This window comes from Capsicum annuum, chromosome 10 (genome assembly GCF_002878395.1).
Source record: "Capsicum annuum cultivar UCD-10X-F1 chromosome 10, UCD10Xv1.1, whole genome shotgun sequence".
Classification (NCBI taxonomy): domain Eukaryota; kingdom Viridiplantae; phylum Streptophyta; class Magnoliopsida; order Solanales; family Solanaceae; genus Capsicum; species Capsicum annuum.
The window spans coordinates 188,374,940-188,394,011 of record NC_061120.1 but is presented as its reverse complement, the minus strand read 5'-3'; positions in this window follow the sequence as shown (position 1 = coordinate 188,394,011).

Here is a 19,072-nt window from a genome sequence, read left to right as displayed (position 1 = left end):
TTGACATATGAAGAAGAACCCATTGCTATTCTAGATCGTCAAGTCCGAAAGTTGAGAATCAAGGAAATAACTTCAGTTAAGGTGCTGTGGAAAAATTAGAAAGTTGAGGAAGTTACTTGGGAGTCGGAGGATGATATGCGTGCAAGATACCCAAATCTTTTTTATTCGATGAATTACAAAATAGAAGGTACAATCTTGGCCTTATTCTTTTTATCTTCTACACACTGAGATAAATCATGCTTATCTGTGTTTCACGTCATCATTTGGGGATTGATGATCCCAAGGGGGGATAATGTAACACCTCGTAAAAATCTTCTATGTGGTATCTCACCTAGTAGTATGTTTGAGAGGCTAGAAACTTGAAAATTTCCTAAGTATCAAAAAGGACCTAGTCATATTTTAAGCTCCTAAACTTGTGTGATCTCTAAATTGATTTTTCCAATCTTGAGATATGGATTTTTAAGTTATTTCATGTTCTGGGGAGTAAAGGGGATGTGTCGGGGAGTTTCAAATTTTTCGGACATCGTTAGAGGTGAGTTTGGATGTTGGAAATAGTAAACCGAGTAGAAGTCACCACACCACATCGATGGATGCATTGATGAAGCAGTGAACCGATGTGATATCAACGCATCGCATCAATTGGCGCATTGGTTGCCCAGTTCATGTTTTCTTTTAAATTTCAGGTCAGGAGGGGTATATTTGTCTATTTCCCTCATCTAAACTCCGTCTTAATACGAAATTAAATCATTTTTGGGGCTAATGTCTTCAAAAATTACTTCTCTCTCTCAAATCAAAAACCCTAGGCTCTTCTCTAAAGATCAAGAAACTCATCCTTAAAAGTCAAGAGTATCAAGAACTTAGGCAAGATTTGGGCTCTGCTCTTTCTCCTAAGTAATCTAAGGTATGTGGGGTTTTGCTAGACTACATGGACTTGTGTAAAATACTTTGAATATGGTTTAAAGTTTTAGAAATCATAAATTTATAAAGGGGTTTAGATATTTACTTTTACAAGTATGAATTATGAACTTTTTAATGATATTATTCCTTTGGTCTTGAGGCCTCCACTGGAAATTGAACCCTTATATATATGTAAATGAATGTACTTGATGAGTTTAAATATTGAATTGAGAGCATCAATTATTGGAAATCCCTCTCTTATTTAAAGATTTCTTGTTTTCGTAAGCCATGTTTCATTTGAATGTATTTAGTGAAGTATGATACAAATGTCTTTGTAGTTGTTGAGACTTAATTATGGATTTGCACTGAAGAGGGGGTATTGCACTTGGTGTTAAAGGTTAAAGATACTTATTGAGAAAAATTGCATGTTTTTTCATAAATTTCATGACCAGCATATGTTTGTTGAAAAGCTGAAACAGTGACTTTTACATAATTTGATAAATGTTTTGGAGTATGAATCTTTTGAATTGTTTGAAGTATGATGGTCCAAGCTTTATGTTTTGAAATAAGAGATTTTTAATATGATAATTATGGCTCAGAAGCATGACTTGCAAGTCTTGGTATGACGATACCAAATCAGATAAAGCCATGGTAAAAGTCATAACAGAATATAGATTTCATTTCAGTTTTTCAATTTTGAATCGAGAAAGATGCATGTTTAGGACAAAACAGGACAAAAATGGGCACTAAGAGAATTAGGTGGTTACCCTAAGTAGGCATAGGGCACTCAATTCATTTCTCAAAATCGTGTTTTACCGATATGGGTATATTATTATACATTGGCCTAGTGCCCTAGGGAGTATCAGAATCAGAATCAGAAACTCCAACCCTTGCAGCAATCTCGGGTTGGGAACTTGGCCTCTGAGTTAAGGGCAGATCCCATACAACCTATGGGATACTTTCAGAAATGTAGGGTTTACCACATAATTCAGAAGAAATACAAAGAATGAAACTGCATTGACATGATTATTTTATGATTATCAAAGATTTGCCCATGTATTTTAAATTAGATCATGAAGGTTGTTTCATGACCTGCTCTCACCTATTTTATATAATATAAATGCATTGTTTTGGACTGCTCTATGTACCAGTACAATTGTATTGATCCCCTATATTTCAGGGTCTAAGGCTCAGTCTAGAGGTCCTGCTAAGCCGTAAAGTTATCAGAACTGAAGAATGCAGTCGGTGAGCCTTCTTTATTATGGAAGGACTGTGTGTTTTTAGACATTTTTTGTTTACTTTGGTTTAGGTCCACTAGAGGCCTTATCCCAGTTTCAAAACGTTGTTAATTTCGTATGTAATAGAGATTTCGTAGACTGAAATACATGTTGTCTAGTTGTTGATTAACTTATTATCGCATTGTTAAATTTAACTCAGAACATGACCATGATTCTATTTGTTTATGTTCCACATCTTTTCCTTATTGTTATGAATGGTGTTCATGATGTACCAGATAGATAGGGGCATCTGGGCCTATATGATTTGGGATGCTCGTCATGGCTAGGGTCCCGACTCGGGTAGTGACAAAGATGAAAAGATTATGGAATGAGTTGGACTCATTAAACTCAGACAATAAATGTGGATGTAACTCCATTTGTGGAGGAAAATAGAAGTTCAACAAGTCTCTGGAGGATGAAAGACTTATCAAATTCCTCATAAGTTTGAATGAGACTTATGCACCCACAAGAAGCAGTATTCTAATGATTAAACCTCTGCCTAATCTTAATCATGCATATTATCTCATTTTGCAGGATGAAAATCAAAGAGAAACGTATGTTAATATTCATATATCAACTGGTTCATCTTCTTTCATGGAAGGAAAACAAAGAAATAGTAACATTCAATCACGTGTTGATAGTCAGGTCTATACAAATCAGAAATTTCAATTGCAAAGTCAAGGAGGATGGGATAACAAAATTGGACAAAAGTTTCCAGCAAAGAAATCTAACCTCTGTTGCACTTACTGTAAAAATACCAATCATATAGTGGATAATTGCTATAGACTCATTGGTTTTTTGGCAGATTTCAAATTCACCAACACCAAATCAAAGAAGTTTCAACCTACAGTCAAAAGCAATGTCATTTTAGTTGAAGGAGAAGAAATCAATTCTAACACCAACATGGGACTATTTTTAACCAAGGATGACTACACTCAAGCTCTTCAATACTACAGAGGAACTAAATCAACATAGACACCTTCTACATCCGCAACACCTAATGCTAACGCAACTAGAACTTCTAATACTGTTGTTGGTAATCTTATACACATTCTTTCACCTATCTTGCTACTATGAATTCTAGCTCCTGGATTATAGATTCCGGAGCATCTGAGCACATGTGCTTCGATTACAATGTTTTCAATTTTTTGACTCCTCTATCTTCTCCTATGTTCATTATTCTTCCTAATCTCACACAGGTCACTATTACCGAGAGAGGTAGTATTTCGATCTTTGCATATGTCATCTTGGAAAATGTCTTATATATTCCCTCATTCGAATATAATCTACTTTCGGTGGATAAATTTGTCAAGCAATTCCAGTCTTTAATTTTATTTACTCTGACTGGCTGTCTTTTGCAGGCCCCTTTCATGAAGAGGGCTCAAGCTTTTGGTAAGGCTAAGGATGGTCTCTTCCTACTTCAACCTGCTAGGGCTAAGCTTAGCAACTACTTTAGAAATCAAAATGTTTTGCATTCAGTGAATTGTTCTCAGTCAATTTCATTTTTTTGTCCTATTCCTATTTCTGTCAAGTCAAATCTGATGTAATATTGTGGCACAAAAAATTGGGACATTTGCCTTTTTCTTCAATGAATAACATCGTTTTAGTAATTTTCCTTCTACTTCTCAATGCACTTGCGATGTTTGTCCCTTAGCAAGGCAATCTAGGTTATCGTTTTCTATTAGTCATATCAAGTCAAAAACCATTTTTGATCTTATTCATATCGATACTTGGGGTTCATATAAATAGCCCACACATAATGGTTTTAAATATTTCCTTACTATCGTTGATGATTACAGCAGAGGCACTTGGACCTACTTGGTAAAAACTAAAAGTAATGCTTTCCATGTTCTAAATAATTTCTTCTCAATAGTGGAAAGACAATTCAACTCTAAAGTTAAAAGAATACGGTCTGATAATGCTCTTGAATTGGGAACAAGCACTGAGACTTTAATTTTTCTATATTCTGAAGGGATAATTCATCAAACATCTTGTGTGTCAACTCCACAACAAAATGGTGTTGTGGAGAGAAAATAGAGACATTTATTAGAGGTTTGTAGGGATTTATTACTTTAATCAAAAATTCCTATCCGATATTAGGGAGAATGCTTACTCACTGCCCCACAACTTATTAACAGAATATCTTCTAGAGTTTTAGAAGAAAAATCCCCTTATGAAGTTTTATTCAACTCCCGACCAACTTATGGGAGGGTAAGGGTTTTTGGTTGTCTTCTATATGCTTCTACTCTAGCAAATAATAGGGGAAAATTTGAATCGGGAGTGAGACGTTGTGTGTTTTTGGGCTATCGCGACAATCAGAAGGGGTATAAATGCTTGGACTTAGAGACTAGAAAAATCTTTGTTTCTAGGGATGTTCATTTTAATGAGGATATCTTTCCTTTTGCTTATATTTCTTAAGGTCAACATCCCATTTTTCCTTATTTCTGTCCATCCTCTCATCTATTTGACTCACCTTGTTATACTCTTCTTTTTTTACCTACTCTACCTACACATCTTCTAGATTCCCCTTCTTCTCTTTCAGACAATCTAGATGCAAACATACCACCTTCTTTATCTAGTTTACCTGCCCCACCTTTATCTTCTACACCCAATGTCTCTCATTCCCCCTCTCTACCTCCTAAACAAACAGAGAGGGTATCTAAGAGACCCACCTATCTTGATGACTATGTTTGTACAAATCTTATGCTCACCGATGTCACCAAAGCTTGTTTTACTACTCCAGCCAATCCTACTATTTTTTTCCTTCTCTGTTCTATCTCTCCACAATCAACATATTCTTCAATATCTTTCCCAGGTTTCAGAACCTATTAATTACACCTAGGCTGCTAACCATCCTGGATAAAGGGCAGTAATGCATACAGAAATTGAGGCACTGGAAAGAAACCATACTTAGGACATTGTTCAACTACCCCATGAAAAGAAGGCATTACCTTATAAGTGGGTCTACAAAGTTAAACATTTATCAAATGGAACTATTGAAAAATTAAAAGTACGACTTGTTATTAGAGGAGATATTCAAAGGAAAGGCATTGACTATAATGAAACATTCTCCCCTGTGGTCAAGATGATGACCATTGGGTATCTTCTTGCTATGGCAGTAAAAAAAGGTTGGTCTATTTTTCAGTTAGATGTAAATAACACATCTTTTCATGATGATTCATAAGAGGAGGTCTATATGAAATTTCCTAATGGGATACCTTCCCCAAGTCCTCATCATGTCTGCAAGCTCAAAAAATCTCTTTATGGGTTAAAACAAGCTTCCCGACAATGGTATGCTCGTCTTGCCAGGGCTCTTGTTTTAAAGGTTTTTCATCTTCCCTGAATGACTACTCATTATTCTTTAAGAAATTAGGGGACTTTATCACACTACTGGCGGTCTATGTCGATGACATAGTCACCACTGGAAACAATGTCAAAGACCTTTTAGATATCAAGGAATTCCTACATTCTGAATTTTGCATTAAGGATCTAGGTCATCTTCACTACTTCTTGGGTATTGAAATTTGTGAGAAAAATAGGGAATAATAATGAGTCAAAGAAAGTTTACCGTTGATTTGCTTTTCGAATTTGATTTCTCCCATCATGGTAAGGTTACTTCTCCACTAGATCCTTCCATTAAATTGGCCACTGATTCTAGTGCTCTACTTGATGATCCTACCACTTACCAATGTCTTGTGGGGAAGTTGAATTATTTAACTCATACATGATCGGATCTCTCTTTTGCTGTATTGCTTCTCATCCAATTTACGTACAGTCCTCGACTGTCTGACTTGTTTGCATCATTTCAAGTCCTGTGTTACCTCCAAGAGACACTTGATCAAGGTCTTTTATTGAAATCAGACCCATCTCTTTCCCTTGTTGCTTTCTATGATGCTGATTGGGCATCATGTCCAGATTCTGGTCATTTCATAAGTGGATTTTTTATCAGTTTAGGAGGATCACCTATTTCCTGGAAATCAAAGAAACAAATTTCTATTTCCCTCAGTTCAACAGAGGTGGAGTATCGTTCCCTATGACTGGTCACTACTAAAATCACTTGGTTAGCCCATCTTCTTTACGATCTTTCTCTTTCTCCATCTTTACCGATCCCTGTTCATTTCAACAGTTAAGTAGCTCTCCATATTGCCCGAAATTCAGTGTTGCATGAACGAAATAAGCATGTGGAGGTGGATTGCCACTTTGTAAGGCAACAATTCCTTTCTGGTTTGATATCCCTTCAATTCATCCCTTCTGCTTCCCAAATCGCTGATTCCTACACAAAACCATTATCTGGTGTTCCTCATAAGTCTGTACTTGACAAGTTGGGTGTTGTTTTACTCTCCTCCACCTTGAGAGGATATTGGAGATCACCGAGATTATATTCACAATAAAGAAGACAACAAAAAAATGAGTAAAGTGTCTTCATCGATGTCTATCTGTGAACATAATTTCAATCCAGGTATTGGATCACATTAGCTTTGGGCCTGGATATCATATTGGGCCAAATTCAAAAGAAATACACATATTAGAGTATTACAGAATGTATGTAGGAGTATAATAGTACAAATACAATTGCATAGACTGTAGGGTTTTATTATAACGTATTTTAAATACAATTTAGTCCTTTGTAGCAGTATATATGTGCGTGAATATTAATATCAATAACAAGGAAAAACTTCTGCAGCTTTTGCCCCTCAAATTCTATCATAATCCCTGAAGCTATGGAACTCAGAGGTTCTGACATGCAAAATCAAAAGATATATTTTTTAGTTTGAAGGAACTTGTTCACGGCTTTTTCATTTACAGGCGGGAGTGATAATCCAAGGTCATCAAGTGGATAAAATTCTGATACAAGAGAGTTACAGTATGGACCTGCTATGAATAATTTTTATTTTCTTGGATTTACATATTAATATATTATACATAGATACGTTATCTCTGGAGTTCAATTTAGGATATAATAAAGTATTTTAAAGTTAAGCATTTCTAAGGAAGCTCAATTTATGATCTAATAAAGTATTTTAAAATTTTTGGGGTCTAAAAGTAAATATTTTTTAGTCTGAGTTTAATTGGAATTATAAAAAAATTCATTAACTTTTTCTAAAGTCTAATGGAGAATTATTGAAAAAGGTACCCCTACTCGGCGCGAATTCGAATTAGTCAGGCTCCGATGCGGGTACCGAACACCGTATGAGAAACAAAAAAAAAAGAAGATTCAATTTTCTTAATTCAATTATTGCAATGGAATAAGGTTAGTGTTTCCTAACTACTCTAAAAAGGTTCAATTTATGATCTAATAAAGTATTTTAAATTTAAGTATCTCTAAAGAAGCTCAATTTATGATCTAATAAAGTATTTTAAAGTGTTTTGAGTCTAAAAATAAATATCTATTAGTATGAGTTTAGTTAAAATTGTAGAAAACTCATAGACTTTTTTTAAAATATGATGGAGACTTATTGGAAAAGGTATCTTTTCAAGTGAAAAGACACTTAAGCAATTATATAAGGATTAGTCCCTAAGTTAGACATAATGTTTTTCTATTCTTTTTCTCTCCATCTAAGTTAATAAAATTTAGAGAAAAGCAATATCAAGATTTAGAAGATCCAAATTTCTTAATTCAATTATTACGATAGAATAAGGTTAGTGTTCCCTAACTATTCTTCTAGTTTCGTATCTCTATTTAATGGTTTAGATGCGATCTTGGATGAATTATTTTAAGTTTTACAATAAGTTATATCAGAGTAAGGTCTTGTTAGATCATTAAATGTGATATTTAACTTTTCAAAATCAAATTGAGTGTCTTAATTGGGTGGCTGTGTAATATCAAAGTGAGTACGTAACTCTTTGTTTCTAGTTTACCGCGAAGTAGTTTCGATTAGAACTTTTTTTAATGATATAATTTGTTCCTTTCTGTCTAGTTTCTTTTTCGACAGTATTATTTTCATATTTTTGAATAAAAATATTGAAGCAATGGAACAATAGAAAGGGACATGGGAACTCTTAACTCATTTTTCATTGTTTTACTATTTTAATGGATTTTTTTTTTTGGATTCGTTCTTTCAAATTAATTTTTTTCCAGTGATTATTTGCCTCTCTCTTGATAATAATTGGGAAGTTTTAAGGCCAAACAAAGTTTTTTGATTCCTTAAAACTTTCTAAGTTTCTGCCATTTTCTCTTTGTCGATGGCGGATTAATGCCTATCAAAATATGGTCAAGAAAAGTTTTCAGATATAATGCTATTTTTGCAAATTTTAAAACATAATTAGTTTCTCTTTTTTGTTGGAGAAGTAAGATTGCAATTCTGTTTTTCTTTTCGATTTTTGATGGAAGAATCTTTTCATGTTTTACTTTTAAGATTTGTATATTTTTGTAATATTACATTATTTGTGTTTTTTTATTTGAAAGTGAGTAGACTGAATCAATATGTTACCAAAGTAACCTCCATTGTGTAGATTTGTTTACTTTGAACATGTAAGCAAGTTATCTTTGCGAAATAATTATCCCAAAGAATGATTATTTTGGCCAGGGTACGAATAGTTATGAATATGTGATACATTTGTAATACATGCTGGTAATCTGTCAGTCCAAAGAAAGGCATATTGTTATGCCGTTTTAGTAATCAATGTTCATGAACTATATATAATAATATCATATACAAGTTGTTATTTCTGTCCGAAGACTAAATGATAATGTTGTGTTAGATATCTTGAGGGCCAACTTTTGTGTATATGTGTTTGATAAATATGCAGTTTTAAGTATATATGTTAATTTTTCTTTATTTTTTATGTTGTTTAATTTTATTGTCTTTATACATACACAATTCACTTGAATGATTAATTGTGAGCATTATTTATTTATCTTATAGAGTCTTCTATATCTGCCAATATGAGTAACATTCATATGCTTAACAACACAAACTTCAAGAAATGAAAAGAGAATATTATGATTGTGCTTGATTGCATGGATCTTGATTATGCATTTAGATTAGATCTCCCTGCGGAGTACGAAAATAGTTCGAATGAACAAAAGGCTACATATGATAAGTGGGAACGATCAAATTTCATGAGCTTGATGATGATGCAACACTCAATTTTAAAATTCTTAAGGGGCGGTATAACAAAGAACAAAGACGGCAACGATTTCTTAAAAGAAATTGCAGACCGATACGTTACTAATGAAAAGGTTGAAACAAGTACTATTCTTAATAAGATAGTTTCAATGTGATATAAGTGCAAAGAATACCTGTGCATTAAGAAAATGCCTAATTTCTGACAAAACTCAGGGACTTCAAGCTTGAATTGTCTGATGAAATACTTGTGCACCTAGTTTTGATCCCTTTTCCAATACAATTTAGTCGATTTAAAGTTTCATATAATACTCAAAAGGAGAAATGAACTTTGAATAATCTTATAGCTCAATGTGTGCAAAAAAGGATAGACTTAAATAAAAGAAGATTGAAAGTACTCATTTGGCATTTACCTCTGGAACTAAAACCACTTCAAATAAGTGAAAAAGGAGTAAGACTAAGAAAACTGTAGGCAAAGGAACATCACAATCCAAGAATCCAAAGACTTGTTTCTTTTTCAAGAAAATTAATCACATAAATAAAGAATGTTCCAAGTACACTGGCTAGCGTAAAACGAAAGGTAATCTTCTCAACTGTGTTTGTTCAGAAGTACGGGTACACCTACTCACGTAAGTTCTAATATGCAGGATTGTATAAGGAGTTGAGTGTTGGTTGATGCTGAAAGATACATCTATGTAGGCAGCAATAATAAAGCTGTTGTGGAGGCTATTGGTGTCCTTAGAATTGCATTGGATGCTAGATTTTATTTGAAATTAGAGGAAATATTTATTGTACCGTCATTTAGCTGGAATGTAATTTCTCTTTCTTGTTTGGACATATCTGGATATAATTATTCTATTGAAAATTAAATTTGTAGTATTTATTCTAATATTATTGAAACTGATACTCTATTTTTATAAGTTATACAAATGAAATAGACAAGCCTTATGCAACAACAAAAATCTACATCCAAGTAATTTTGGTACTAAGCGCAGATTAATAAATGAGAATTCATCAATGTTATGGCATAAACGATTGAGTCATATTTCTAACAAAGAATACAAAGGCTTGTGTCAGAAGGAATTCACGATTCCCTTGATTTACCAGATTTTAAAAATTATATAGAATATATTAAGAAAAAACAAATGAATACAAGAAAAAGAGATGTTTATAGACATTTGGTATTCATTTTCTATGGCTTCATGGAATGGTCAATGAAATTTTATTAACTTTATAGACGATCATTCCCATTATAGATATCTCTACTAAATTCATAAGAAGTCACAATATTTAGATGTTTTTAAAATTTTCAATGTTGAAGTTGAAACTCAATTTGGCAAGAAAATAAGGCTGTCAAATCTGACTATGGAGAAGAATACTATGGTAGATACGATGAATTAGGTGAACAACATCCAGGATCTTTTGTAAAATATTTGACAGGTTGTGAGATTATACCTCAATACACCATGTTGGAGACTCCAAGTAAAAATGGTGCAGCATGGAAACAAAACCAAACTCTTAAGGATATGATAAGAAGTATGATTAGTCGTTCTTCTTTACCTGAAATGCATTGGTGAGAACTATTCTAGAATGCAGTTTACATACTAAATAGAGTTTTAAGCAAAGCAGTAGTTAAGACCTCATACGAGTTGTGGACTGGTAAGAAGCCTAGCATTAGATATTTGCATATCTGGGGATGTCTAGCCTAAGCAAAACCTTACAAGACTAATGAAAAGAAGCTGAATTCAAGAATTGTTAGTTGTTACTTTGTAGGTTACTGTAATACCCCATAAGATCCTAGCTCAATTCTACTCTCAATTTCATGTTGAAGAGGGCCCAAGACATAGTTTCACTAAGTGTTGAGGACTTAGTCATTTTCAAGACCCCTAAATTTCGATGATTTTAATTTTGACTTTCCGACCTTGGAACATCGATTTTTAAGTTAATTCACAATTGGGGTTGTTTAAAGTATGTCTCGGGTGAGTTTCGCAATTTTCAGACAAGTGTAGGGGAATGTTTGAAAAACCAAAATAGAATTACAATCGAGATAGGAAGGCGTCGCCCCTTTTAGTCCACCGGGGTAAGGCTAGCGCCGTTCAGGTTAGTCCTCCACTCTAAAGCGGGCACCGCCTTGGTTAGTCTGCCGCTCCAAGGCCCGCATCGCCCCTTCTTCCTATTCCGTCCAACTTTTGTTCCTTGTCATTTAAGGGAATTTAGGTTAATTCCCTTCACCCAACTAATCCAAGACATAAAATTGGGGTCCCCGAGGAGCATTATTTACCCTTTTACTCATAAATTCTCTTAAGAAAATCATATTTCATATCAAGAACAAATCCTAACCCTTTTACAAGGAATCAAGAAATTCAAGCTTCAAATTCAAGAACTCTTCAAGGAACTTTCAAGAATTCATCTAGTGAGGTATGTAGGATGTTCATCCATGGATTTATTTCACCATGGAGCCCAAAATCCTCTTTTGTGTTAAATTATGAGTTTATACATGTTCTTGATGAAATAAAACCATGAATCTCTTATTAATTCAATTTCAAGTTATCATCTTAAGTATTTTTAAGTAAGATGAATCATATCATGCTTTAAATATTGTGATTCTAATGTCATGATCAATTGAATTTCATGTTAAATCCTAAATTTACAAATTTATTATGAAACTATGTTATTTGTTCTTGTTAATGTATTCCCAGGTTGAGTTTATGGTTTACTACAAGTTTTGATGAAATCACCATGTTTTAGGTCTTTAAACTATGATTTCATACTACAGTGTTTCACGCTTGATTTCATATTTTACAATCATTCAGTGCTGGTGGGTTATGAACACCCAATACCTAGTTGTCGTACATGATTTTAGTATCTTAGAAAAGATTCTAGTTAAACCACGAGTATTATCATTCACCTGTTATAAAAAGACTATGATAAGAAATTCCAGTTGTATATTCAGTTATATTTACTTCAGTCTACTTCAGTATCGGTGTCAATTTAGTTGGGAGAAGGATTTAGCACCGAGCAAACCTAGGGATGAGGGTTCACCCACCAGATAGGACTGAGTCCTTAGAAGCAATCTCTAAGTTCTAGAACTACGTAGCCAGTGTAAGATTATGAGATGTCACCCGTCAGTTTAGGATTGACATTATCTTAGGGGTCACCCGCCAGTTAGGATTGAATCCTTAGTCCTTCAGGACATCAGGCTCGTGGATCCACATCGTCATCTAGTGTTAGTATCTGTGGCAAGGTACTGACACCCTTCCAACTAGGATTACAGGTTGGAACCCGATGAGCTCGAATTGGGGCATGTTAGTTAGATGATACCCCCCACAGTCTCAGTATAGTATTCAGTATAGCTCAGTTCAGGTTTGCTTGACCAAGTATACAGAATCTCAGTTATTCAGTTATACAGATTTCAGTCATTTAGTTTTATAGATTATTTTAGAATCATGTTTATACTTGGTCTTGCATTCTTAGATATTACATGTTTTATGCACTCATGCCTAGATATCTTAAGCATTTCATCCAGTCCTCATCTCATATACCAACATATTCAAAGAGCTGACCGCATATTTTTCTTTGTGCTATGTTGTCTTATAACATAGGTTTGGGCGCACAATTGCCCAGCCACTCTTAGACAGATCAGTGACACTCAGCAGTAGTAGTGGTGAGTCCTCATCCATCGAGGGAATGATTTATTTATTTTAGTTACTTTAGTACTTCTATATTTCAGTCACTCGGAGTTAGTTGGGGGCTTTTTTCATCAACTCCTCAGTCAGTTTAGAGGCTTTCAGAAAATCAAACAAACCAGTTAGACAGTCAGTTAGTTACTTTCAATTTTATCAGTTGTTTCAAACATTTTAGTATTTTATTACCCCAAATTTACATTATCCATCAGAGTATTTTCCATATATGTTGTTAGCATTACTATTATTTTTCAATGCTCAAGGTAGGTACCAGCTCATGGGTTAGCTTGTGCTCACTTGTGACCGTAAGCACCATTGTGGTGACTAGGGGATAGCATCGGGTTGTGATAGTTACTCAAAAAAATCAAGCGGATGCTGATTATAGCGGGAGCAATCAAAACAATCAAATTATATTTGAAGAGAAATTTGATAATATCAATTCTAGTGAAAATGATCAGATTACTTTACCAAATATGTTTCTACTTGTAAATCAATATTATAAAGAAACCACAATGATATTATCTCATGTTCAACAACCTCAAGTTGAAGTGTCTAAACTAAGATCTAGCAAAGAAAGAAAATATACAATTTCAAATGATTATGTGGTTTATCTTCATGAACATGATTTTGACATGGGATTGAAAGATGATCCTATAACTGTTAGTCAAGCAAAATCATGCTAAAATTCTACTAACTGGGTCAAAACCATAAAAGATGAGTTGAAGTCTATGAAAGACAATGGCGTTTGGGATCTTGTCGGGTTACTACATGGATCAAAACCAATTAGTTTTAAATGAATTTTTAAAATCCAACGTGATTTGAGGTAACATCGAAAGATATAAAGCACGCCTAATTGCCAAGTGCTTCATCAAAAAACTCCTTTAGAATTATTATGACACTTGTATCTCATTATGACTTAGAGCTACATCTAATGAACATAAATATTGTATTTCTGAAGGATATATTGAACAAATGATATACACGATACAACCAGAAATCTTTGAGTCTCAAGATTCAAAGAACCTTGTATGTAAACTTAAGAAGTCCATATATGGATTAAAAAGGGCATTCCGTCAGTGGTATCAAAAGTTTGATCAAGTAATAACCTCTTTTGATTTTAAGAAAAACACATTTATCAGTGCATATATCTCAATTTCAACGAAAGCAAATTTGATATCCTTGTGTTATATAGATGACATTCTACTAGCAAGAAGTGATATAGTTTTATTGCATGAAACCAAGAAATTTCTATCCAGTAAATTTGAAATGAAAGATCTTGGTGAGGTGTCCATTGTTCTAGGTATCCAGATCCATAGGGATTGTACCAAAAATATTCTTGGATTGTCGCAAAAGACTTATATTAATAAGGTTCTTAGTAGATTTGGCATGAAAAATTATACGCCAGGAGATACATTTGTGACAAAAGGTGATAAGTTAAGTGTGAGCCAATATCCAAATTTGGACATAGAGAGAAAAAGATGGATAAAATTTCATATGCATCAGCAGTGAGAAGTCTAATGTATTCACAAGTTTGTATGCGTTTAGATATTATGTAAATAGTAAAAATATTGGGGCGATATTTAAGTAATTCGGAACTAGATCACTGAAAAGCTGCAAAATGAGTTATGAAGTATCTTAAAAGAACTAAAGATTACATGCTCACTTATTAGAGGTCGTCTAATTTAGAGAACGTAGGGTATTCTTGTTCAGATTTTGTTGGATGTCTTGATAGTAGAAGAACTACATCAGGTTATATTTTCATGATGGTAAGGAGTTATTTCTTGGAAAGGTGTGAAACAAGAATTAATAGCTTCTTCTACAATGGAAGCTGAATTTGTGGTCTGCTATGAAACATCAAATCAGAGAATATGACTAAGAAATTTTATCACTGGAATATAAATAGTCAGTGACATAGAAAAACCATTAAAAATTCATTGTGATAATAAGTTTTTTGAGTTATATTCGAAGAACAACTGAAGTTCGTCAAAGTCAACATACATACATTAAGTTGTTGGCTGTGAAAGAAAGGGTTTAGAGGCGTCTTGTGTTGATTGAGCATATTAGTATAAAATCAATGATTATGGATCCGGTCACGAAGGATTTTCCACCTAAAGTGTTTCTTAGGCATGTGGCTCATATGAGTGTTGTCAAATTTGATGAGCCATTTAGTGGGAGTTTGTTATTTTATTTATGTTATTGATATGTTAGAGTTTATTTTCTGTACATACTGAAGTTTTATGAAATCTATGAATTCTGTGTATTTATTGATAACTCTTACAAATAAAGATATTAGAAAGTGATTTTAGAGTATTAAAGTCATAAGATACGACCATTTGGAAATAGGAATGACTTAGATCATTTTGCGTATAATTTTTGTATATGATCTGTGTCATTGATATTGCTGATAGTTGTGACCATTGATGGATTTAGTTTCGAATATATGTTACAAAAATTTCTTCGATCCTATATTGGTAGTATCGATGGACCAGATGGTTTTGAGATATTTAAATCAAGATACCAAATATTTGTATATACTAAAGTTTCATCTATGTAATGATTATTCAGAAAAATATGTGATCCAAGTGGGGGATTGTCAATAAGTTTTATTTTTGTGGACTCACATATTAATATATTATACATAGATATGCTATCTCTAAATAATCTCAATCTGTGATCTAACAAAGTATTAAAGTTTTTTGGACCTAAATGTAAATATCTATTAGTATGAATTTAATTGAAATTATAGAAAATTCATGTACCTTTTGTTAAGTCTGAAGGAGACTTATTGACAAAGGTATCTTTTCAACTGAAAAAACACTTAAGCAATTATATAAATATTGGTCCCTAAGTTAGATTGTCACGACCCGAGTCCAGGCCCTGACTGCTATGGGATTTCCAGGCCAATTAAGGCCCAAGAAGACCCCTTAACTTTACATCATAAACATAATCATAATCAAATATTGAAATAAATTAGACCCAAAACAAATTGTTCAATTTAAGTGGCACAATAATCCAAGGCTCTGAAATACAACATTATAACATCCAACTAAACCAGTCTACAACACCTCTAATATAAAAAAAACTATATAAATAGGGACAAGGTGATACAAGCCAAATGGCCATGAAAGCTTTTGAACATATTATTCAAGGACAACATGAGGAGGTCCAAGCCCTGATCGTCGAAATAACTAAATAATACACTTGGAGAATCTTTTTTGATCTCCTAAACCTACAATTTCATGTGTGGTTGATTTCTTGGAGCTTGGAATATGTTTTGGAGACCCAAAAGACCCTACTAACTAAAGGAGAAGGTCATGAGATCCGCTAAGCACTCAACCAATCATTCCATGAACCGTGATCACTGCTTCACGGGGATGGCCAAGGCGACAACCAATCAAGGGGGATGGCCAATCACCAAAATCGACCCCCTTGGCCAGAATCTTATTATGGGCCATCTCTTTTACTAGGTCATGGGCCACTATGGGGCCTTAATATAATAATTTAGACTTAGACTATAAATAGATAGCTTTAGGTCTTTTCTTCCTTAGTCTAGTTGTGATATGGAATGATGAATTCATAAAAACTCCATTGGGAGTGTTGAGTGCTTGAAAAAGCCAAGGTTGAACATATTTCAGAAAAGGTGGTTGTAAGGGAGATCCTATCCCCTTTGCAATTAACGTAAGATTTTGGTGCTCGTTGGTAATCACTAAGGGAGGTTTTAGGGTTTGAAATACCCTTTTGATTGTTTTTCTGTTATCTTCTTGGGTATATCTTTCTATCATTATCATTTTATCCCTCTATCTTTCATTTTTCACATTTAGATTCATATTCTCGTAGCGAGGATTGCATCATTTGGTATTAGATTTGATCTTGATTTTATTCCTACGAGGTCAATCTTGGGTTTTTTATCTTGAAAACCAATAAAAAGAAGTGTCATAATCAAAATATCACAAAAAAAAGTTACTATTCACCTTTTTGTTCTTAGGTCAAATTTTGGGTTTTTGATTTTTGAGTTTTCTTGTGTTTCAAGTGTTAGATTTATGTTCCCTAACACTATTAGGGTCCAAATATAAAATTTGAGCTAAATCAAAGTTATATTGAACCTTCTACTATAGTTGGAAGGTTGGGTTGAAAAAATTTGAAGTAGATTTAAAATCTGAAGATTATGGTGAAAATTTTGTGCTAAATAATATTTGGAATGAGTTTAGAAGGTTGAAAAGTGGCTAGGTTCAAAATTTCAACTTATTTCAATCTAAGGAGAAAAGGTTAGTGTCTTGGCGTTCTTGGAGAGATTGTTATCTTCATCTTGAAAGTTCATCCAAAATTGGTTGTTTGATCCAAAAAAGGAAGAAAAAGAGTGTAAAAGTGTTTGTACTAAAGCATCTCCAAAGGATTCCAAGTATATTTCAAAATAAAGTGCAAAGAGGACCAAAAAATAGGTAATTTCGACCATTCCAAGAGGGAGGAATGGCTAACTTGCGTCCAAGGTGCACTGGAGGTGCTGCAACAGATGCAGCGCACCTCAGACCAATAACCATCCCTGCACCTTGTGGAGAAAGTTCCCAAATGTAGGTCAATGCAGTCCAACACATTTCAGCCTCCAAAACATATTTCAAGTCTACCCAACATCAAATTCAAGTTCCAAATGCATTCTAACACTCCTAAACTCCAATTTGCTCAGGTTTGATTCCTTAGTTTCACTTCTTTATTTCTAAATTCATCTCTTGATTCTTAAACTACTCAACAACCAGTAATCCATATACTAAGTTGGTTGATTAGTTCTTGATTCTGAATTCTTTTATCATCCGATTTCTTTCAAGCTTTCTTCTTTTTTATATCATTGTTAGTTCTTGATTCAAGTCCTTACATATTTTCTTTGAGTCATTCAAACAAGAATATAGTCTGAACACAAGTAGATATTGACACCTTATGAACCACCATAGTATAAGCAACTTTCAACATTCGCCATTCCAATTATGAGGACTACAAAGTGAGATTCATACGAGTGTTCGTGAGAAAATTTTACCACTAATCTTGTTTGTTCATTTTTTAGGTAAAAGGAGTTATAAGGAAGTATGCCTTTGGTTTCCTCGGATAATTGTGACTATGACATAGGAGACTATGATTGTGGTAAAGAAGGTTATGGCTATTATGAAGATGGAGATTATAAAGGCAATGAATATAGCCATGATCAAGATTTGTGTGAAAGTGAGGGCTACTATTTTAAAGGAGAATGTAAGATGAATGATGACCTTATTTCTTATATAAAATATGGAGATGATGAAGATCCTTGTGATGATTCTTATGAGAAAGATGAGGCATGTAAAGAGTATTACGTTTTCCACTCCGAACATATAAGAGATGTAAGTTATAACCCGTTCTCTTATTCATCTTATGAGAGTCATGGTGAGAATGTATGTGAGGATTGTGAAGTTTTGTATTCCTTGTCTTGTGGTACTTTCTACCAAGATCGAATTGAAGTGAATGGTTATGCTAACTATAGTAGAGGTCGCTCCATGAGAATAAAAGAGTGTGCATCCCTAAGGCCTAGGGGTACTATATCTTATTCTTCTTATCCTAGTGCGCAAACATGTAAAAATGGGAACCAAGGTAGATATGAAGGGTATAGTAGGAGTCATGTTCCTCCAACTCTGTCACGACCCGAGGCTACCCCTAGTTGTAACATGGTGCTTGAAACCACAAGTGATCCCAAGACAACCCATGAACTGGTATGTTTCTTGAGTAACTAATTTAATATGTATTAAATAGCTAGTTCTATTATGCAGAAACATAAGCATAATGAAATCTGAATAAGAATGTAACTAATAAAGTTTACAATCTGATAAATCTATAGAGAGAAACTAAAATTACAGGACTGACTCTGACTGAAATCTATGAAGCCTCTACTATACTGACTATAAATAGCCGAGACATGCCTCCAGTTACAACTAATCAATACATGTGAATAATAAAAATAAAATACATGATCAACATCTAACTGGAGTCCCCAAAATATGAGAACTAATCACCTGCTGGCTGGAAACTACAACTATCTGATCATGATGTGTGGGCTACAACTGGTTCCTACATTATGAAATAATGTAGCCATATAGACATATATATGGATCAGTACATCTAGAATGTACTG